This window comes from Pinus tabuliformis, chromosome 2_2 (genome assembly GCF_031772625.1).
Source record: "Pinus tabuliformis cultivar Carrire ecotype Pingquan chromosome 2_2, CPIR1, whole genome shotgun sequence".
Taxonomy (NCBI): domain Eukaryota; kingdom Viridiplantae; phylum Streptophyta; class Pinopsida; order Pinales; family Pinaceae; genus Pinus; species Pinus tabuliformis.
Window position 1 is genome coordinate 942,788,160 of NC_142300.1, and position 24,186 is coordinate 942,812,345.

General features: G+C 39.4%; 1 pseudogene; it reads right to left on the reverse strand.

Annotated features, from left to right (window-relative positions):
* LOC149196280 (putative alpha,alpha-trehalose-phosphate synthase [UDP-forming] 9) overlaps positions 1 to 24,186 on the reverse strand; it is a 158,728-nt pseudogene that overhangs the window by 72,679 nt on the left and 61,863 nt on the right.

The window sequence follows — 24,186 nt, forward strand, 5'->3', positions numbered from 1 at the left end:
TCTAGTTTTTTGTTCTCTCTAGTTTATAGTTAATAAGTTATGATTTTGGGTCATTGAGATTTCAAAACAGTACAACTTCTTTGTGCTTTTAATTACAATTATAAGAAGAGGTTACCTTTTATTGGAGAAAATCAACATCTTTTAGGTAAAATTTTAATGTAATTATTTAATGGTAAGTCTCATATGCCCATTTTGACCCTTTTTTTTCTTTACATTTCTACTTACATTTTGTTTTAGTTTTGTTGATCTTAAACTCTATTTTGCGGGACTTAATTGTTTAACACAACTACAAGCTCATATTTGGAAGTCATCCTCCTTATTTTTTTCTTTTGAGTTTTGGACGAGTAATAATGATGTTTATGAATTAGCTAAATTGGGGAGTCCCTGAACCTTTTATTTTGTTTTACAAGCATTGCTTTTATAAGAAAATTGTTAAGATGATTTTATGCCAGCTTTGTTTCGAAACTTAAAATTTGCAAAAGACAAAAACATCTATTTTGGCTTAATTTCACTATATGACTTCTATTTCATTTTTCAAGCCTAATTGTTTATAACATTGCAAGATAAAATTTATTAAAATTTCATCATAATATGAACACACATGCTTGTCTTATTTACTCTATTGAGACATTTTATAATTAGTCTTGTTGGGGTTTCTTGGCTGCTCGAATTGTTTATTAATTAAACAGTCGAGTACCACATTAAATTGTCAACCCGGGAAAGTCCTTTTGTTTCAAAGGTGACCTCGTACTGTATGCACTTAATTCTAAAAGCATTAAAGGTTGTAGTATAAAAAAATCTACATTCTATCAAACCCTTACTCTGTGTTACAGCAGTTATGATCTATTGCAGAAATGATATGAAAACAATTAACTAAAGGTAACAAATCTACAAAAAGAAATGATGGTTGTCTTGTAACAGAGGATTAGGACCCTATCCTCAGGGTAAGGATGCTCAGCACCTGCCCCTGTGACCAAATTGCCAATGCACACTGTAAATCCTAATCACCGGTGACACACTCTTTTTCAGCGCCAATTGATTAAGAAAACAGAGTATCAACAAAGGAAAAATATCAGAAGCAATGCTACACAGAAATCACACACACACTCAACAGAAACGAAATGGGTGAATCTTGTGAAGAAGGTGGGCCTTGTCCCTCTCGCAAGATTCCCCAGGACACAGATGCTAAGTTAAAATGCTCAGAACAGTGCTTTATTCATCTGCCAAAATGTCAAATTACAATAAGGATTCATACTTGTTCTACACTACAATACCCCTGTTACAACTTGTTCTCCCCCCTTATAATGTAGATGTCTCCTCTTTATAGAGGAGACATCTATCACAATAGATTGTCATTAGTCATTTAGTTGACCCTTTTGTACAAAAATAGGAAATCAATTCCTGTTTACAGCATGCTGTTACAACAATGTGTAACTTTGTCATCCTTCGTTAATTGGATCCTTTTGCTATTGCAAAGCTGGTAAACCTCAACCATCTCTTTGAGATCCTCGTACTGTCCTCGGCTGTTTCAACATTGTTGCCGATTTGGTAAATCTCAACTGTTCCCTTGAAGTTCTCGTGTTGCTCCTGGTGTTCCAACATCTGCGACTGTGTTTTGCCAATTTTGGACAGTGGCTGATCATGCTATGTCATCATATGCAACGTATAGTTCTGGTAGCTTCATACGGTTACTGCTCCTGCTAGGCAATTGCTGTTTCGGATGTTTCAGCCATTGCAAAATGAGGTTTTACCCGCTTTAGTCAGTTGTTGTTTCTGGTATTGCAGCAACTGCACAGTTGCTAATTCTGGTGTTCTAACAATTGTGAATTATAATTCTGCAGACTTTGAACAGTTTCATCAGTTGTCAGCGACTTAGTCAACTTCCAAAGATTAATTATAAAGATAACATGAATATCTTTTGAATAATTAAATATATAGCAATGAGAAGACTTACTTCATACCTTTGGAATAATTAGGTCAAAATGTTATCAAGGCTTCAACTTATGGGCTAAAGAGGGTAACATAATGACAAAATACAAGGTCAAAAGTAGACAATATGGAGTCCTAACATCCCCCCCAACTGAAAGGGTTGCATGTCCTCATGCAATTTTTACTCTGAATCGGAGTCGGAATACTGGGATGAAGAGTGTAAGTTGCTGATACAGTAGCTAAAGAAGGTGTTGTCCAACCTATTTCTGAACCCATAGACACTCTGTAGTTGCTGCCATACTACCACCTCCTCCTTTTTGGTCAGTTGATAATGAGCCTTATATTGCTGACCAGGTAACCACAAGAGTAGGAAATGAAAACAGTACCCAATCCACTTTTCAGCACATTGTTCCATACATCTGACATAATAAGGTATGCGTGAAATTGCTACTGGAAGATTTAGGGGATTGTAAGGATGATATTCATGTTTCTCTTTCGGACAATGTTCCCAAAATAAATTGTTTGCTTTGATGGCCAGAGCTCCTTTTGTTTTCACATAATGTTGGAATTCCTGCAAGACTGCTGCTTGTAGTTGCCTCATATGATCAACCATCCCTAATTTACTCAGATTTTGTTGATGTTGTGCAATGAAGATGGCTGCATTCTGTGGTTCACTTTGAATCCAGAGGAGGCAGTTCTTCTCATTATGTGTTGTTGACATAAAAGCATTTTTCCAAGTAAGTTGGTTGGCTAGGAAAGAGATGAAAGCTCTTATTTGGATATCACCAACGATAGGGAGTATATTCATCACTCTATCTTCAGGCATGGCCTCATTGTGAAGATAGAGTTCACAAAGCAAGTTGTGATCATTATTTGGTGCTTCTGTGAATGTTTCAATAAATTGATCAGGTCTCGCAACTTGGTAAGGTCTTCCATCTCTGATTGCCTTTATTTGTAAGAACGCTAAGCATTCTCTCAAAAATACTGCATAGTTAAAAGAAGGTTTTCTTGTAGCCAGTAACCTTTGAACCAAATGAAAGATATTGGACAGCCTAGCTTTTAATTTTTTATTTTCTTTACGTTGAGCTCGAAATTGTTCAAGTGCATCCCAATTTTTGTATGCATAGCTGAACCAGATTGACATTTGCTGTTGGAATGCCTTCCCCTGTGAAAGCTCATATTCTGTTTGCCATGTGTCCTTTAGTTCTTGAAAACTAGAGGTCTCAGTGGGAGCATTGTTGACACAGGGAGGTTCAGTCTATCTAAAGGCATCAGTAAAGGATTTATGTTCTGTAATAGTTTGGGTAGGCCGGGGTGGTTTTATGTCCTTCTCTACAATTCTTGGAGAACCTGCTGGTTCTTGTGTAGCAATAGGTTGTTATGTTTCTTCTTTTGCCATTCTTGGAGAGCCTGCTGGTTCTTGTGTAACAGCAGGCTGTTCTGTTTTAATTACAATAGGGGAGGTCTGTGAGCTGGCTCCAGTCACTGGAACTTCGACTATCTTGTATCCCGCTTGAGTGTAAAGCTCACCACACTCATTGCACATATATTCATTATATTGACTCTTTTCGGCTGTAGATGCTACCCGTGCTAGGGTATGCAGATTGAATTCATTTTGATAGGATTCTTTAACCATTATTATCTCCTGCTGACAATCCTTAATTTGAGACTTTAAAAACTCAATTTCTTCCTGCAGGGAGGCTAAGGTGGCCGGGGCTTGTGTAGCTGCAGATTCCAATGGAGAAAGGGGTCGTTGTTCATCATCAATTTGATCATTGGCATCAGCAACAGGTGGTTCTTGTGTATCACATGTTGGGTCAGTGGCTGGTTCTTGTGTATCAGCCACATGTAGGTCATTATCTTCTTGTTTCCCAACAGGTGGTTCTTGTGTAACACCTGTTGGGTCAGTGGTTGGTTCTTGTGTAACAGCCACTTGCCCAATATCATCTTGGGTGTCTATTTTCGATTTTTCGGCAGCTGGTTCTTGTGTAGCAGCTGCCTCCTTTAAAGAAAATAATGTCACAAAATTGTCAACGCTCTGCATTTCAGCACCAGAGGGTGAGGAAGGTGAATGCTCAGGGCTAGTTAGAATGCGGGATTTTAGGATGATGGGTAGGGAACTAGGGATTATGGGTTCAGTTGCTATAGACGACCTTGTTCATCGCCTTGGTAAGCAAACAGGAAAATTAGTGATTTTTCTCTTATCGCCACTTTCCTTTAAAATGGGAGAACTATCAGCAATAGAAGCTTCTTTAACTGAAGCCCTAGCTCTTCTTCTTTTTTGTGGGGTTACAATTTTCTGCTGCTTTTTCCTTTTGTGAAAGATGATGGGGGTATTATCATCGGAGTCATCAGTGGAAATATGAAGTATAGGGGTGGATGGTTGAGCTTCATTGGGGGATGGTGTCCTCTGCAGGGGTGTTTCTGCTGTTGATTGTTGATTTTCAGCCGCTTGTTGGGAAATTTCTTGGGATACTTATTGGGGAATTTCCTCTGCTTGCTGAGGAATTTCCTCTATTTGCTGAAGAGGATTAATGAGGGGGGTGGGTGGGTGGTTTAGAGCAAAGCCTCTATTTATCAGAAGTTGGGCTAAGCGATGGTGTTTCAGGGAAGGAGATGATGCTTTGCATTTACAGTATAACGTGACATATTTTTTAGACAACCCAACAGATAATAAGGCATGTTTATTAACTGACCATGCCTCAAATGATTTAACAAAACAAATTCGTGTTGGTAAATTACCTGATATTGACCTTCGCATGTCAAATATTGCTTAATGAACTCCGCAACCTTTGGCCATGGTGGGGGCAGTGACCGAAGTGTGACCCCTCTACCTTTGGCTTCGACATGTTCGCCTGGTAGGAGAAAGTCTTGCTGCGCATTCAGAATAAGATGTTTTCTACCAAACCAGCATGTACCATTGGTTTGTAACCCGGAAACTTGGGCTATGGCTTCTTATGTCACTGTAATTTGCACTCCCTGGACAATGGAAAATCCTTCTCTTAAGTTGCATGCGAACTCCAGAACTTGCTGTGAATTAAAATCCGACGGTCTTCTAAAATACTCTACCCATCCTGCTTGAAGAAATATTTGGTAGGCCTCCGGGTAGAGTTCCAGCAATGCTGTTGAGCCAGGTTCATGTGTGATCAGATTTCCCCCCATAGTTGCTGGTTTAGACAAAATACACAGTGCAGAGCCGAGTAGCCGAGGTCGAGACAGAGTAAACTGTTACAAATGAGGTTATGACACGGTAAGGTACAGTCGAGGTGACTTAGATACTACCGCAAGAACTAGGGATGGCAGTGATTGACGTGTTATGTCATAATTACGATATTTTGGTAATCCTCCCAAATCTACGACTGAATGATCTAATTGGTAGTACAATGATTTCGGTAGTCGTATCAACGTCTCCACATTAACTATAATTTAATATCCACACTTAAACATGTGTACCTTTATATTTACCTTTAGTTGTTGTGCCATAAAGTCTTATCTTGTCTTTTGCTGGATCAATAACGATTAAAAAGGGTCTAAAAATATGAAAATACGGGCGGTTTTTATTATTGGCAGGGAGTAGTAGTGGAGAAATGTAATTATCAGGGTGCATGGCTGGTTCCTTTAATGAAGAATGATATGTTCCATCAGAATAATGGTTCATTTTTCGAGAATACCAATGAGGAAATTGGTACTCTTTAGTAAAAAAAATGAAAAAGATTGGTGTTAAGCGCTGGAATGTGGTGTTTCAGCAACGGGAAATGGTGTTGCAGCAACGGGGAGTGGTGTTGCAGCAACGGGGAAATGGTGTTGCAGCAATGGGAAATGGTGTTGCAGTAACAGGAAATGGTGTTGCAGCAACGGGGAAATGGTGTTGCAGCAACGGGGAAATGGTGTTGTAGCAACAGGAAATGGTGTTGTAGCAACGAGGAAATGGTGTTGCAGCAATGGGGAAATGGTGTTGCAGCAATAGGAAATGGTGAAAGGAATGATTTATGGTCTGAAATATGTTCCCAAGTTGCAAAGTGATTCTTTTGGAATTTTTGTTCTCAGCCATCCTCCAAAGCTAAGGTCTACAAAATAATTAATTGTAACATGGCAACCCTTGATAGGGATTATTAGTTAAGAAATCTTACTCTAGAAATAAATAAACAAACAGAAATTTAAATACATTGAGGGACAGCAGATTCCCCAAAAAAGGTATAGTGTATGTCTGTCATGCAAGTAGCTTTGAAATCCTCTTTAGAAATAGGTCGTTGATACAAATGGAGTCAATACCCATTCCCTAATAATGGTGTCGTACTATCATCAATTGTTAGGAGTCTGACTGTTCCATTTGGAAAAACAGCATCTACTTCATAAGGTCCTAGCCACCTTGTTCTTAATTTCCCTTGAAAATTTTCAAAACGGGAGTCATACAGTAAGGCCCAATTACCTTTTTGGAACTGCTTGTGCTTAATAGTTTTGTCATGCCACCTAGTTCTTTGCTATTGTATCATGGTTGTTTGATGGATGGCATCCAACCTTTTTCCATCCAATTCCTAAAGCTGCGGCAACCTAGCTTTCTGTGCATCAGTCAAATCAAGGTTAACAGCTAAAGCAGTCCTTAAGGTTTTGACCTCAAATTCCACAGGAAAAATAACATTTTTACCATAGACTAACTCATAAGGTGAAAAACCCGTAGTGTTCCTCCAAGTAGTTCTGTAAGCCCATAATGATTCAGACAACCTTTGAAACCAATCCCTTCTATTCTCCCTGACTGTCTTTGTTAAAATGGCTTCTATGACTTTATTTGTACTTTCCACTTGCCCATTTGCTTGGGGGTGATAAGGTGTAGCCATTTTATGCTTAATGTGATATTTCTAGAGCATATCTTTGAAGCCATGAGAATTAAAAGGAGGTCCTCCATCTGTGACTAGTTCTCTAGGCAAACCAAACCTAACAAAGATTTCTTCAAATAGAAAAGTTAACACAGATTCTTCATTAGCTTTGATAAGTGTCTTATCTTCTACCCACTTAGTCATATAATCTGTGCAAACCAGTATATAAACTCTTTGATTGGATGGAGGATTGATGGGACCTATAAAATCTAGCGCCCATCTTTCAAAAGGTTCAAGTATTACCTGGGGGTTAAGTGGCATTTCATCCCTGTGATTAGGCTGGCCCATTCTCTGACAACTATCACAGGCCCTAACATATTTCTTTGCATCCTTAAAAAGTGAGGGCCAATAGTAACCCATTCTGAGAACTTTGTGTGTTGTTCTTTTATCCGCAAAATGCCCTCCACAAGGGCCATCGTGGCAAGCCTTTAATATATCATAAGCTTCATCTTCTCTGATGCATCTTCGAATTTCCTGATCGAGTCCTGTCTGAAAGAGACACCCACTTATCCAGCTGTACCTAGCACTTTGCTGAACGATCCTTCTTTTCTCTCTATGCGATAGGTGTGATGGTAGTTTCCCTGCAACTAAGTAATTGGCAATGTCTGCATACCAAGGTGAGTGAGCAGATACTGCAAATAAATATTCATCAGGAAAAGAATCATCTACTGGAATATTTTCATCAGTCTTTAACGGAGAAAGAAAATCAGCAACTACATTTTCTTTACCTGACCGATCTACAATTGCGATATCAAATTCTTGTAATAATAACAACCATCTGGTAACTCGAGCATTTGTAACTGATTTGTTCATTAAATATTTAATGGCCGAGTGATCAGTATGCACAAAAGTAGTGTAACCAGTAATATAATGCCGAAACTTGTTAATAGCATAAATAACTGCTAAGAATTCTTTTTCGGTGACTGTATAATTAAGTTCAGCAGGGGTCATATTTTTACTAATAAAATAGATAGCATAGGGAAGATTGTTTTCTTCTTGACCCAAGACAGCTCCTATTGCAGTGTCTGAAGCATCAGAGGATATATGAAAGGGGAGTGCCCAATCAGGTCCTCTTAAAATAGGAGCTGTAGACAATTGATGTTTAAGTTCATTAAATGCTTTTTGACAACCATCAGTCCACTTAAACTCAACATTTTTCATAAGTAACACAAACAAAGGAGAAGCTATTTTAGAAAAATCCTTGATAAATCTTCTATAATATCCAGCATGTCCTAAAAAACTTCTTACATCAGTTTGTGTTTTTGGGATAGGCAGAGTCTGAATTACTTGCACCTTAGCTGGATCAAATTGAATTCCTAGGAATGAAATGAAGTGTCCTAAAACAATACCTTGATTCATCATCATATGACATTTTTTAGTACCTAAGGCAAGATGTGCTTCTATACACCGTTTACGTACTTTTTCAAGATTTTGTAAGGCATCTTCAAAAGTCACACCATAAGGAGTAAAGTCATCCATAAATATTTCCAAGGAATCATTAAGCATATCAGAAAAAGTTCCTATCACTGCCCTTTAAAATGTTGTTGGGGCATTACATAGTCCAAATGGAAGAACTTTATAGGCAAAAGTTCCCCATGGACTAGTAAAAGTGGTCTTGTCTTGATCTTGGGGTGCAATCTTGATCTGATTATAACCACTAAACCCGTCCAAAAAGGAAAAGAATCTCTTACCTGCCAAATTATCTAGCACCTGACCAATAAATGGTAAGGGAAAATGAACTTTCTGAGTAGCCTTATTCAGAGCTCTGTAGTCCACACACACTCTCCATTTTCCATTTTTCTTAGGTACTATCACTAATGGTGAAACCCATTCACTATCAAAGATACGATATATAAATCCTACATTCAACAGTTTTTGAAGTTCTTCTTTCACAATTTCCCTTAAATTGAGATTCATTCATTGTTGGGGTTGGCAGACTGGGCAGGATTCTTCTTTAATATAAATTCGGTGAGTACATAATTCAGAAGAAATTCCCTTCATATCTGTGTAATCCCATGCAAATGCTTGTTTATTTTCGTGGAGTAACTTCATTAACTGTTGTGTTTTAGCATCTGTTAAGTTAGGGTTTATATTTAATGTTTTGCCAAGCTCGATTTCGATTGCTATACTTTTGGAGGGGGTGTCAGCTGATGTCTAAGATAAGTCTTCAGTTTTAAGATTCTGTTGTGATTTAGATTCTGTTAGGGTCCCACCCTAACCCCCTTATTTATGTCATGGGATCACGTCATAGTCAAGAGTCAATAAAGCCCATATATTTGTAAGTGGTTAACCCGCAATTAATGACGGGACTACAGTTAGTTGCAAATGGGTGGTAGTATTAGATAGATGGTAAATGGTCGGTAGTATTAGATAGATGGTATTAATAAAACCCACGGTATTGGCCCATGGTATTGCATGTATGAGTCATATATAAAGGATAGAGACTCCCTGCGAGGAGTATCGTGTCTTGTTTTGTAATCGAGCTCTGCTCTATCGGAGGTTGCCCCCTCGAAGAGGCCTATGAACATTTCTCTCTGAGTAATAAAATCATTGCTATTCTATGTTCTGGGTATATTTTCTTCGCATATTCTGTGTTCTGGGTATCTTTTCTTCGCATATTCTATGTTCGGTATTACTTTACAGGTTAAGAGCAGAACAAGTGGTATCAGAGCACTTTCCAAGGCTTGGTGGGATCTCCAAATTTTAGCAAATTTTTTTTTTTTGGCTAGAGACGTGTTCTGGCGTCTTTAAACCACGGGATCTGTCGTTAAGCACATAAACCTGCGGATTTGGGGAAGCATGCACGCAAGAAATACAAGAGGTGGTCACGTCTGTTGGACTCCCTTGTAACCCCTGTGGGTACCCCTTCGAGTAGTAGCGCATTAGACAGAACCGCGCACGGACTGTCTTCCACGTACCCTCTGGGTATATAGGAAGCCCCCTAGCTCCCTTGAAACCTTGCCATAGATAAACCTTCGGCCATCTTGTGGCTACAGTACACCGAGAACAGCACTCGGAGAGATTACTCGCCCGTACGATAGGGTAGTCGGGTTGTACGGCTAAGGGTACGGTCGATCCTCCTTAGTTAGAGCCCTGAAACATTAGGCCGAGTACTACTGTCCGACCCTTATGTATATTGCGATCTGTAGCACCTGAAACTCCTCAAGACCATAGTTCCCTTTCTATCGGGGGATCACACATCACCTATTCCAGATCAGCAAGTGCAGCAACAGCCGACATCAGTCCCGCAGCTCCATCAGATCAGCAGCACTAGTTGTTCCACCATTCATATCTCTCAGATCCACCAGATCGGAGTAGTTGTGAAGGGTTCCTGTCCCTAGATATAATTTTCGCAGGACTTTTGGCGGCATTGACATTCTGAGGATTTGGCGACTGCAGTATTGATGAGGAAGGAGTAAAACTCCATTAGGAGTTTTCCAAAAAAAAAAAAACGAGTCTGAGATCTTCCAGGGCGCTTATTGGTGACCTAGCCCATTAGAATCAGGACGACGAGCTGAGCAAGGTGGTACCATTCAATTTCTTAGTAAAAAATTTTTAGGCGGTCCCAATTTTTCATCAGGTTGGTGTATGGTAGAAACTCGCGCTCAAGCGATGGCCAATGAAAGGATCGACAAAATTGAAGACCATGTGAACTCCCTCCAAACTGCGGTGAAGAATATCGAACTTGAGCTTAAAGGAATAAGTCACCAGATACATGATGCACTCCCAAAGGGCAAGGAGCTAGCCCACGAGGAGGCGTATAATGGCCATGAATACCATGAGGGTGAGTCTAGCCACTCTCATCACGTCTGGCACACCCATCCACCACCCAGTCAGCGACCTCCCAAGTTGGATATGCATAAATTTGACGGTTCTCACACGTCCGCATGGTTAGCACAAATGGAGCAGTATTTCCAATTGAATCATATCATAGATGAGGGGCTAAGCTTATGGTGGGCACCATGTACTTGGAAAATGAACGATGGCAATGGAAGGAATGGCATCAGCGTTGCAATGGACATTTTCAGAATTGGGCCCAATTTGCCAAAACTCTTCGCAGTCACTTTGAACAGGAAGACTCTTTTTTGGGGCGTCTCACTAAGCTCCGACAGATGGGTACAGTGGAGGAATATATTACTGCTTTTGAAGCCTTAGCCTTCTGCACTAGGGGTCTCACAGATGAGTTCTACATGGAATGCTTTATCAGCGGTCTCAAAGAAGCCATCAAAGCTCAGGGTCTACTCCACCACCCTCCCACATGGACAGAGGCTTGCCAGGTAGCCCGTAAGGTGGAATGTGCATTAACAGCCCAATCGAGCCGCCCCAACTTCCCCGCTAAAGGTTGTCCCTCACAGGCTCCCAATACGACTCAGACACTTAAGATTCAAAAGGTGTCACCTGCGGAAATGCCCGAAAGAAGGAAGCAAGGACTATGTTACTACTGTGATGAAAAATATTCCCCGGGTCATAAATGCAAAGAGCACAAGTTTTTTCAAATAGATGCCACTGACTACAGCTCCACCGAGGAAGATCCACCACTTGAGGAACCGGAGGAGATCGAAGAAGATAACCAAAAGGAGATTGTATCTGATGAACCAATTATTTCGCTATATGCATTGGCAGGAATTTCTTCCCCTCAAACTCTCAAAATCAGGGGTTTTCTTAAACGTCGCCCAGTAGTAGTCTTGATTGATAGTGGAAGTACCCATAATTTCATCCATCAAAAGATCGCTGAAGCAGCACATTGTTTCGTCCGGGCAGTTTCTAACTTCCAAGTCCAGATTGCAGATGGGGGCACAATGAAATGTGAAGGTCGCTGTGAAAATGTCAAAATTCAAATGGGGGATTATCAATTGAAAACCCACATGTTTGCAATACACATGGGGGGTTGCGACATTGTCCTAGGCGCGGAATAGCTCCGCACTCTTGGGCCAATCACAATGGATTTCCAGGAGTTATATATGAGTTTTAAGCAGAACAACTCCACACATACCCTCCGTGGACTATAGGCGGGAGCCCCCTCTATCATCAACTCGCATAGGATGGAAAAATTGTTAAAAAAGGGCCATCATGGAGTGGTAGCTCAATTTAATTCCATCCAGGTAGTAGACACCATGTCTCAGCCAATTCATCCTGAGATGCAACAGATTTTAAATAAACATCGGATGGTCTTTGACAAGCCTCATGAGCTTCCACCCTCCCGAGGGGAACATGATCATAGCATCAGATTGGTTCGAGGGGCCCAACCCCCAAATGTGTGGCCATACAGATATCCGTTCACCCAAAAGAATGAAATAGAAAAAATCATCAAGGAATTGTTGGAAGCATGTGTCATTTGTCCCAACATTAGTCCTTATTCATCCCCAGTGGTCATGGTCCTCAAGAAAGATGGGGAGTAGCGGATGTGTCCCGAATTCAGGGCCCTCAATAACTTAACAGTCAAAGATAAATTTCCCTTCCCGGTGGTTGACGATTTGCTGGACGAACTCAATGGGACTCAATTCTTCACTAAGTTGGATCTTCGCTCAGGCTACCACCAAATTCGCATGAAGGAAGTCGACATTCCCAAGACAGCTTTCAGAACTCATGAAGGCCATTATGAGTTCCTGGTCATGCCATTTGGTCTCTGTAACGCCCCCTCTACTTTTCAAAGCCTTATGAATCACCTCCTCAAACCATATCTCAGAAAATTTGTCCTTGTCTTCTTCGATGACATCCTCATCTATAGTGGCACTTGGGCGACACATCTTTAGCATGTAGATCTACTCTTGCAACTGTTCCGCACGCATAAATTATTTGTCAAGATGTCTAAGTGTTCGTTTGGCATGGAAGAAGTTGAGTATTTGGGCCACATTGTGGGGCGTGAAGGTGTCAAGGTGGACCCCAAAAAGATCCAGGCAATGCAAGAATGGCCTCAACCTAAGACCTTGAAAAGCTTGAGAGGATTTTTGGGCCTCACAGGCTATTATCGTAAATTTGTCCGCAACTATGGCCGCATAGCGAAGCCCCTAACGCAACTCCTAAAGAAAAATTCCTTCTTCTGGAACGACGAATCACAACAGGCATTTACCGCTCTCAAAACCGCCATGTGTTCCACTCCTGTCTTAGCACTACCAGACTTCACCAAATCATTTGTCATTGAATGTGATGCTTCGGGAACAGGTATTGGAGCGATCTTAATGCAGGAAGGGCGACCATTGGCCTTCACCAGCCAACAACTAAGTGGGAGGAATCTGGGCCAATCTACCTACGAGAACGAAATGATGGCCATCTTACATGCAGTCGAGACCTGGCAACCTTACTTGTTGGGGCGACGTTTCCAAATCCGCACAGATCATCACAGTCTTAAATATTTTTTGGAGCAACACCTATCTTCCCCACAACAAAATAAATGGTTAGCCAAAATGCTGGGATATGATTATGAGATCATTTACAAGAAAGGGAAAGACAACAGGGTAGCAGATGCATTGTCGCGCCAATTTGAGGAGGAAAGTACTCTACTCGCAATTTCCCTCCCCATTCCAGACTGGATTGAAGAGGCTCGCTGGGAATGGTTTTCACATCCCGGGCTCTCCCAACTCATTTCTCAATTGCAGGTAGATCCTAATTCCAGCAAGGGCTACTCGTGGCAGAATGATATTCTTCGCTACAAGGACAGAGTCGTAATATCACCAACATCCACCCTCAAAAGTCGCATTTTGGCAAAATTGCACTCATCTCCCATTGCAGGACATTCGAGCTTTCAGAAGACGTATGCTCGCACCAGAAGATCATTTTTTTGGGCCGGCATGAAACATGACATCCTTACTTTCGTAGCAGAATGTGACGTCTGTCAATGCCACAAAGGGGAAATTGTCAACACACCAGGCACATTACAACCATTGCCCATTCCGGCGTCAATTTGGACGGAGGTCTCCATGGATTTCATTACAGGTCTTCCAAAGTCTGGGAACAAGTCAGTCATCATGGTGGTTGTGGACCGACTGTCGAACTATGCTCATTTCCGCGCCCTACCCCAACCATTTACACCAACTTTGGTTGCTCAAACTTTCATGGATCAGATCTTCAAATTGCATGGCATTCCCACTTCTATTGTGTCCGACCACGACCCAATCTTCACCAGTAATTTTTGGCAGGAGCTCTTCAGAATACAAGGCACTCAACTCAAACTCAGTACTTCATATCATCCGCAAACAGATGGTCAAACCGAAGCCATCAACAGATGTCTAGAAACCTACCTTAGGTGTTTCACTTCAGAAAAGCAACACCTTTGGGTACAGTGGTTACCTCTGGCGGAATGGTTTTATAACACCAACTATCATGCCATCACCAAAATGACTCCCTATGAAGCAGTCTATGGACAACTTCCGCGTTCCCCTACTTCTTATCTCACGGGGTGCTGCAAAGTACAAGCCGTGGATCAACTCCTACAACACCGCGCAACCATGCTTTCCCATCTGCGCGAGAATCTTCATCAAGCTCAGAACCGTATGAAGCAACGGGCTGACCAACATCTCTCAGAGCGCCAATTTCAAGAAGGGGATTAGGTCTTTTTGAGGCCACAACCATATAAGCAAACATCACTCAAAGACAAGGGTTTTCAAAATCTCTCTCCAAAATTCTACGGACCATACCAAGTACTTCAGCGCATTGGAGAAGTGGCTTACAAGTTGGCTTTGCCACCTACAGCAAAAATCCACCCAGTTTTCCATGTATCGTGCCTCAAGAAAGTGATTGGGAACAATTGCCGAGTTCAAACTAGTCTACCTGAATTGGATGAAGAAGGGTCAATCTGGCTTCAACCTGAACAGGTTCTAGACACACGAGACAAGCACCTGCGCGGCCGCATGATTAAGGAGGTCCTCGTCAAATGGAAAGACACCTCTCCAGAAGATGCAACTTGGGAACCAGCCACTATTCTTCAGCAGTTTCCGCAGCTTCAGCCTTGAGGACAAGGCTAGTCTTAAGGGGGAGGGCATGTTAGGGTCCCACCCTAACCCCCTTATTTATGTCATGGGATCACGTCATAGTCAAGAGTCAATAAAGCCCATATTAATATTTGTAAGTGGTTAACCCGCAATTAATGACGGGACCACAGTTAGTTGCAAATGGGCGGTAGTATTAGATAGATGGTAAATGGGCGGTAGTATTAGATAGATGGTATTAATAAAACCCACGGTATTGGCCCGTGGTATTGCATGTATGAGTCATATATAAAGGATAGAGACTCCCTGCAAGGAGTATTGTGTCTTGTTTTGTAATCGAGCTCTGCTCTATCGGAGGTTGCCCCCTCGAAGAGGCCTGTGAACATTTCTCTCTGAGTAATAAAATCATTGCTATTCTGTGTTCTGGGTATATTTTCTTCGCATATTCTGTGTTCTGGGTATCTTTTCTTCGCATATTCTATGTTCGGTATTACTTTGCAGGTTAAGAGCATAACAGATTCCAAGATTGTAGTAAAGTGATCATGTATTTCAGAGTTAACTGAAGAAGGTTCAGAAATAAAACTACTAATTAATTCATCTTCGGTTGAATCTTTAAAAGTTAGGGCTTGTCCGAAAGTCAAAATGGGTTGAGTCTCATCATCCTCATAATCTAACCATACTAAATTATCATTGTTAATCATAGGTGTGGCATGAGGGTACAAAGTAAGCTGCTTGGTTTCAAATCCATTAGAAATTGTCATTGAACCTAACCTATAGCTAATGAAGGCATCTGCTCTAGCCAGCCAAGGCCTTCCTAAAATCAATGGATGACCCCCCACCTTATTTTTGGCCTATAACACCACAAAATCAGCTGGGCAGTTCCAAGATTCGACTGAAATTATCAGGTCTTCAATGACTCCTTCAGGTTTGATTGTGGAACGGTCAGCCAGCTCTAGAATGGTTGGGGTTTCCCTAATAAAAAATTTTAACTGTAATAACTATGTTGTTTCAAGTGTCATGATGTTTATTGCAGCACCAAGATCTACCAGAACTCTAGAAACAAAGGTTTTACCAACCTGAACTGTAACTGTAGGGTGACCAGGGTCACCATATTTTACAGGGGGGTTTTTTTCTGACATTAGAGCAGCTAGATCACCCATCAGATGAACTGTGAGGGGGTCCTTAGCTTTTCTTCCAGGTTTCTTAATAAAAATATCTCTAACAGTTCTAGCATAAATCGGTACATCTCTCAGTGCTTGTAAAAGTGGAATTTTAACATATAAATTCTGCAGTTCTCCTAACAAATTAAAAGCAGGTGGCTCAAGTGTTTTGGTAAGAGCCAAACATTCAGGGAATGGTGGCTCTGCTACTTCAGCAGTCTTTTTAGAGGCTGTTTCAACTGTTTCAGCACTGTTATTAGGGGATGATCCAATTGCTTCAGCATTAGATGAATTTTCTTCTTTATCAGAATCAGAAGTGATGTCATAAATAATGGGTTCAAGTATTCTTCCTGAGCGTAAATGAATGTCATTGCATTGCAGAGGGGAAACTAGTTGGTTTTGAACATCAATTACTTGCAGAGCTTTATTATTATTCGGTTTGGGGTTAGGTTGTACAGGCAGCTGAGGTCTTATTGTCTCATTATTAGGTGGGGCATTTGATGTTAAGTAGAGAGATTGCTGATACTGAGGTAATTGGTTTGGAAATGGGATCTGTGGAGCTGTCCAATTCGGGTTCCATTGATAAGGTTGCTGTAAAGCCCAGGGATTCCACATTGTAGGGTCAACAAAAGGAGGATTCGGTTGCTACATGGGTGGGAAATTCATTTGATTAAAGGGTGGGTACTGCATTTGATTAAAGGTTGGGTAATTTTCTTGAAAAGGAGGATGATTATTCCAATGATTAAATGGCATGTTAGAATTCATACCTTGTCCTCGTGGTTGCCATTGCCTTCTCTGTGTGAGGAGGTACACTGCTTCAGCTTCTTCTTCAGTTGGCTACAGTGCTGCCTTTATTCCTGGCAGAGAAGGGCATTGTTGGGTCTCATGGTCCTTTTCATAGATAGTGAAAATTGATATCTTGTCCAGGGGACATTCCCTCAGTGGGTGTTTTTCCCTACATCTAGAGCAGAAAATATCCAGGGCGGCTTCTGCTTCTGCCTGCTTCATTTTAACCTGCAAGGTATCAATTTGTGAAGAAAAAGAGCTTAACATTTCAGTTTTAAATTCTTCAAGTAAGTTACCTATTTCAGCCTGTGTTGCTCCTCCACTTGCTGATTTCTGGACTCTTGAGTATGTACTGTCTTTGCTCTTTGGTCTACTTGCTGCTCCTCTTGAACATCTTTTACAGAGATTGATAATCTCATCATAGGATTCCTTAGATATGTCTCCTTTTCCAAGCATGTTTAAGATATCTAAACAATCATCTCGTACCCCTCTTAGCAATATTGACTTGAGAATATCCTTACTCATATCAAGATGATCAAATCGCCGTAAGTTATATTGTAGCCTTTCCACGAAGTCTTCTAGACTTTCGTCCTCTTTCTGAGTCATCTTGAATAATTCCTCCTTTCTTTCTCTTGTTCGACAATAATCTTGGTATTTAGCCAAAAATTTCTCCTTCATCTGGTCCCATGTTGTAATCACATGAGCTCCCAGGCTCATGAACCATCTTAATGCATTCCCTTTTACTGTAGCTGGAAAAAACTTTAATTTCTAAGCAGAATTAACATAGTCATAGCTTCTACACAGTATATCAAATTCAAAAAGAATTTCATCAGGATCTTCTGTGGATAACCCATCGAAATTGGGTAATGCCGAAAGTGGGATATTCTTCATGGGAGTTGCTCCTCTGGGGAGATATCCAATGGGGAATTCCAGGGTGGAGAGAGAATTTTCTCCCCTTCCCTCTATTCTACGTCCTCCACCGAAAAGTCCTTCATTGTTATCCTCCATTGGTTGTTTTCCTGATGCGCTTGCCCGGTCTTCAGAATTTTCTGTTGGGATTTCGATGTCCTGCACTGGTTCCTCCACCTTAACTTCTTCTACTGGTCGTTCATCTTCTCCACTGGTTCCTTAGTATATTCTAATGGTTATATAACCCTCTCTGGCCCCACTACTTCCTCTGTCTGGGAAGAGTGTTGGGTCTGTGGCCCCCGAGAGCTTAACCTCTGGGATGTCTCAGCTTTTGAAATAATATCGTCAATAAAATTTTTCCTTCCTCCTCCTTTGCCTTTGCCGCCTGAATGGTTAACATTCTTGTGTCCTCTCATGCATCCTGCCTTTCTAAAGAAAGAAAAAATGTTAATACCTTTAAAATCTTCAGTCACCTTCCCCGGCAACGACGCCAAAATGTTGGCTGCTCGAATTGTTTATTAATTAAATAGTCGAGTACCACATTAAATTGTCAACCTGGGAAAGTCCTTTTGTTTCAAAGGTGACCTCGTACTGTATGCACTTAATTCTAAAAGAATTAAAGGCCGTAGTATAAACAAATCTACTTTCTATCAAACCCTTACTCTGTGTTACAGCAGTTATGATCTATTACAGAAATGATATGAAAACAGTTAACTAAAGGTAACAAATCTGCAAAAAGAAATGATGACTATCTTGTAACAGAGGATTAGGACCCTATCCTCAGGGTAAGGATGTTCAGCACCTGCCCCTGTGACCAAATTTCCAATGCACACTGCAAATCCTAATCACCGGTGACACACTCTTTTACAGCGCCAATTGATTAAGAAAACAGAGTATCAGCAAAGGAAAAATATCAGAAGCAATGCTACACAGAAATCACACACACACTCAACAGAAAAGAAATGGGTGAATCTTGTGAAGAAGGTGGGCCCTGTCCCTCTCACAAGATTCCCCAGGACACAGATGCTAAGTTAAAATGCTCAGAACAGTGCTTTATTCATCTGCCAAAATGTCAAATTACAATAAGGATTCAGACTTGTTCTGCACTACAATACCCCTGTTACAACTTGTTCTCCCCCCTTTCTAATGTAGATGTCTCCTCTTTATAGAGGAGACATCTATCACAATAGATTGTCATTACTCATTTAGTTGACCCTTTTGTACAAAAATAGGAAATCAATTCATGTTTACAGCATGCCATTACAACAATGTGTAACTTTGTCATCCTTCGTTAATCGGATCCTTTTGCTGTTGCAAAGCTGGTAAGCCTCAACCGTCTCTTTGAGATCCTCGTACTGTCCTTGGCTATTTCACCATTGTTGCCGATTTGGTAAATCTCAACTGTTCCCTTGAAGTTCTTGTGCTGCTCCTGGTGTTCCAACATCTGCGACTGTGTTTTGCCAATTTTGGACAGTGGCTGATCATGCTATGTCACCATCTGCAACATATAGTTCTCTAGCTTCAGACGATTACTGCTCCCGTTAGGCAATTGCTGTTTCGGATGTTTTAGCCATTACAAAATGAGGTTTTACCCGCTTTAGTCAGTTGTTGTTTCTTGTATTGCAGCAACTGCACAGTTGTTGTTTCTGGTGTTCCATCAACTGTGAATTATAATTCTGCAGACTTTGAACAGTTTCATCAATTGTCAGCGACTTAGTCAACTTCCAAAGATTAATTATAAATATAACATGAATATGTGTTGAATAATTAAATATATAGCAATGAGGTGAGTTACTTCATACCTTTGGAATAATTAGGTCAAAATGTTATCAAGGCTTCAACTTATGGGCTAAAGAGGGTAACATAATGACAAAATACAAGGTCAGAAGTAGACAATATGGAGTCCTAACAGGGTTCTCTTTTTACTTTCAATTTGTCTTTCATTTTTCCTTTCATATTTGAAATTTTTAGAGTTTGTTGATTTATTCCTTCTGTTTAGCTTGGATTTTCTTTTCCTTTCACTATTGGTTATGGATTGATTTTTCTGATATTACCAAGATTTATTTGCAAGAAATTTTTATCGCCCAATAGTGTTTGACATACATGGAAATTTTTAATCTGTTTATTTCAATGGGTTTCATTTACCTTTAAGGGATATTTTTATGGAAACCTAAAATCCCTATTACTTTAAATCATTTTCATAGAGGAACATGTATCCTTTCTATGTAATATAGTTCAACTCTCAAGGAAAGAATTGACGTGAGTTTAACTCAATGGATCCCTCCCATCCCTCCACTTTATAAAAGCATCTGAGTTAATAGTCGCGAGGAAAGATATGGAGTAAAAATTATGAAATTATTATATCTATTATCATACATATCTTTTAATGCCTCTTTCACTCAGGTACATCATAAACATAGCTTGAAAATGTGCTTATCAAAAGGGCGATTAAAAGGGGAAGCATCGAAAATACAAGTAAACTCGTTGGGGCTATGGACACTCGTTAGTAGTGGGAAGATGCTTGTATGACATTGAGGACAACTTCGTCAAGGTACTAACAAGGCTTGCTAGCGGTGAATCAATGTCAGAGATCATTCATATTGATGGATATATGTTTTATGAAAAGTCTCCTATATGTACCTTCTTATATTTCTCATACAAGGTAATCTTAAATGTTAAATATTTCGCAACATTCGGATTCATAATTTTAGACTTAGTATTCTTTGATTAATTTTCTTTTTGAACTTATATTTCTTGAATCACTAATATGGGACCCATGGGAAATTTTTTACTATTTGACGGCTTAATAGAATCCATCATTTTAACTTTTAGGTAAAGCAAAGTTCATCTTCTTTTAACTAGAGATAACTAGTTCTTCCCCATGTGTGGCCATTATTATGGTGAAATCACAACACCACCATTTTAAACTTATTATTGAATAATAATAATGGGGATCATTTTCGTAAAGATTGGCTAAATCACCTTTTATTATTTTCTTTTGGTGAAGTGTCTCACAATTTTGTGAGATTTTCATGTTCTTTAGATTTCTATTATTATTCCTTCATTTCATCTGATGTTTTGTTATCTTTCCACCGGTTCTTGTTTTATCTCATTTGGTTGAACGGTTTGCAAATGACGCTTATCCGAAGTTCGATGATTTTTACTGCCTAGGCTAAAAAATGTACAAAATGTATAGTATTTTAATCTTTATAAAATAATTACTTTCAAATTGTAAATATTTATTTTGTATTAATTTTAATCAATTTTAATTCATTTTTATTTTAATTTGTTAATGGTCCTACAAAATCGTCGTAGCCAAAATTGTAAAACAATTAAAATTTATATGTTTTTGAAGCTCAGAAGTCTATTTCAAATCCCAGTTAAAAAACAATTACTAGTTCTGAAATCCTGATTTTACAAAGGGGCTATATTTTTTATAATGAATTAGGGACACACTCCACATGGCCCTCCTCTCACCTTTCTTACCTGGTCTCACTTTCCGCTCATCCCATCGAAACTCTTCCATTTCGTAACTCCTATTTTAATTCACTCCAGAAAACTCATCAATCTTGAAACCCTTATCTCTTCTCCCCATATTAGGCCCTTTCCATTTTGTGAGTCCCATTTTTAAATCCTCCCGAAACTCCATATTTCTCTAAGCTCCAAAAACCTTACACCTCCCTCCTTCCCTCTTTACATTTGGGAGGTCCTCCATTTTGTAACTTTTTTTATAAGACCCTGAAATCTATACCTACGATGGCCCGGTAATCCCTCAACATCTTTCATATTGTGACATTATATTTATTGGGGTCTAATTAAAAGCCTTGCCAAAATTTTATACCAACGATGGCCTATTCACATTTCATTTTATATTAAAAGAAGTTGTGTATTACATAAGGCATGAAGTTCAAATGAATGGATTTCTTTGTAACGGTTTTACAAATTTTTTTAATAATATTTATTTTAATTAATTAATTTTGTTAGCCTCACTCTCACATTAAAAAAAATTCTAAGTCCAAATAATTAAACTAATTAAAATCATGAAAGTTACCTGGATTTAATCCTACCTTTCTAGATTGAGTTTGTTCCTCATGCTTAGGAGTCAGTTTAGGCTTAGTTGGTTGAGAGATTCTCTCCAACTAGTTAGGCTCCTAGATTAGTGTGTTGTTGAGATATTTTCTCAACCAAGTTTGTTCAAGATAGATGAAATATCTTGAAACAACTTCCTCATGTATTTATATGTATCATAAACATTATTTTAATAAATGAAATTCATGAGAATGATAGACTACATGAAATTATCTCATGCCTTTTTCATCATATCCGGTTTTTCTATATGTCTGATATTTATTTTATGAGTTTGAGTGTGTATTATTAGTTTTTTAGTTTTCTTCAATTGGTATCAGAGCTCAGGTTGGAGCCATATATGAAGAACAACTAAGTGGTGAGGATGGAAATGGTATACTTGTTGAATTTGCCTCAGTTTGGTGCAAATTAAATGTGCAACGCACCCTTAGTGAATCTAAGAGAGGCCATTTGAAAATGCACTCAGAAGCAACAACATGTCACCAGAAATCACGTAGACATTGGTGTTGCTGCAGACTCTTCATCTCCTCCCAGCTTAAGTAAATCGTTATAATAGTTCTCTATCTTCTGTGTCCGTGTTCCAACAAATTCTTGCCAAAGCTCTTTTCTAAGAGCCATAGGGACACCTCCACGAACAAGGCTCTCCAATTCTTCTTTCCAAGCACATGACCGTCAGCTTCCCAAGCAGTTCCGATTGGCTAGACTGCGAAGCATTACTGACCGACACTGTGGAGTTTTTTAAAGATGAAGGATTTCCAAACGATAGTGCACACAATTTGTGGCAATTTGAAATGAGATTTCCATGATAGAATGAAATGCCTCTGGAGCTTCTTCCGCCATTGTAGTTTTTTTGGGTATGAGGAAAAGGGAAAAAAAAAGGCAATCTGAAATGAGGGTAAAGCCTTTCCCATTCTCAACATCATTTTGTTTCCTCTTTCATGAACATATGTTCCCTCTACTCGACTCTACTCTGCTACCATGGCGTCTGGCATGTTTCCAAAGCATTCCCGCTAATCAACTCTGTTGTCATCATGTCTGACCTGCGTGGAGAATGATGTGCAAAGCTGCTACTTGAAGGCATGGAGGCATGAAGCACAGTGTGTGGATAATCAAGTGGACCTCAAGAGATTTTGTAGGAAGTTTGAAAGTAGCAAAATCCACAATAGAATCCTCATGTTTCAATTGGAAATTTCAAATGCTCAGAAGCTAAAAAAAACATAGATGTCGATGATTTCCTTTTCTTCCTGCGTAAAGATGGTGTGTGGATCACTGCAAATTTTTAATCCAGCGGGCGGATCTATATAGCACCATGAGGAGCCTGAGACCATCGTGGAGATCTGTAATGTTAAGGATGTCAACGTAAATCCCCGACTACTCCAGATTTTGTATGGTGAAAAGCATCCAACTGAAGAAAGTCGTAGCACTTCTTTGAACACCTATGGTGCGTACTGGTTTCTCCAACAAAAATACTTGCATAAAGTATGGCTTTATATTTTTACATGCATAAGACTTTTGAAAACAAACGTCAATTCACTTTTGATTTTTAATGGAAGTTTAGAAGGGGATGATTTTGAAGTGTTTTCATAAATCATTTTAAAAGGAAACGTTACATCACTTTGGAGTGTTTTCTTAAAGTTCAAAATTTAATGGGATGAATGTAAAAGCATTTTTATAGGGATCATAAAATAATTCTTTTGGAGGAATAAGGTGGATTATAAAAATATTTTTTCAAGTATTTTGAAATTTGGAGCGATAAGGTGTGACTTATAAATCTTTGGAGTGATAAGGTTGTAACTCGTGGTTTGAAAAGTTCCTTTTATTTTTGAAGACAAGTTGCTTCAAGAATTTGTGAGTTTGGCATTCTCATTGTTGGAGAAATTTCATTCACGATGTTGTGAAGGTGAAGATTGATGTACTCCCATACTTAAATAAAAACATATCTTTTTGGTGGTGATTGTGTCCTAGATCCGCCTGAAATTGAATAAGGGGATCTTAGGTACACCATGTGTATGTTTGTGATGGCGCATGATTCTTGATATTGTTTTTGTTTTGTGTCTAGTTTTGACACTAACCTTCATGTGGTATCTTTCTAATATGGTACACATGTAGCACACAACAAATTAGAAAATATCATGCACATAATCAATTCCATTCAAGCTTATGTAATCAAGAAAACTGCAAGCAATCAAGAAGCAACAATACATAATCAAGTTGTCAACGACATTTCTACATCAACATCCAATCAAGTTGTCATCTACATCAACAATTTTTGCAGCAATTCAACAACAATTTTTTGGAAATTGCACTTGCACCATTTTTTAATAAGCTCAATACAAAACTATAACTTGAAAATCATAATTTGTAAGTTGGATTGTAATCAAAGATAAATTGAGCTAAATTGTAAGGGTGCATTCTCAGTTGAAACCAACACCCGAGCTTTGAATTGATAGGGAATCAATTAAACCTAGTGAATCCATTGTTTCTAACTGAACCATTCAAATGATTGTAAGCATTTCT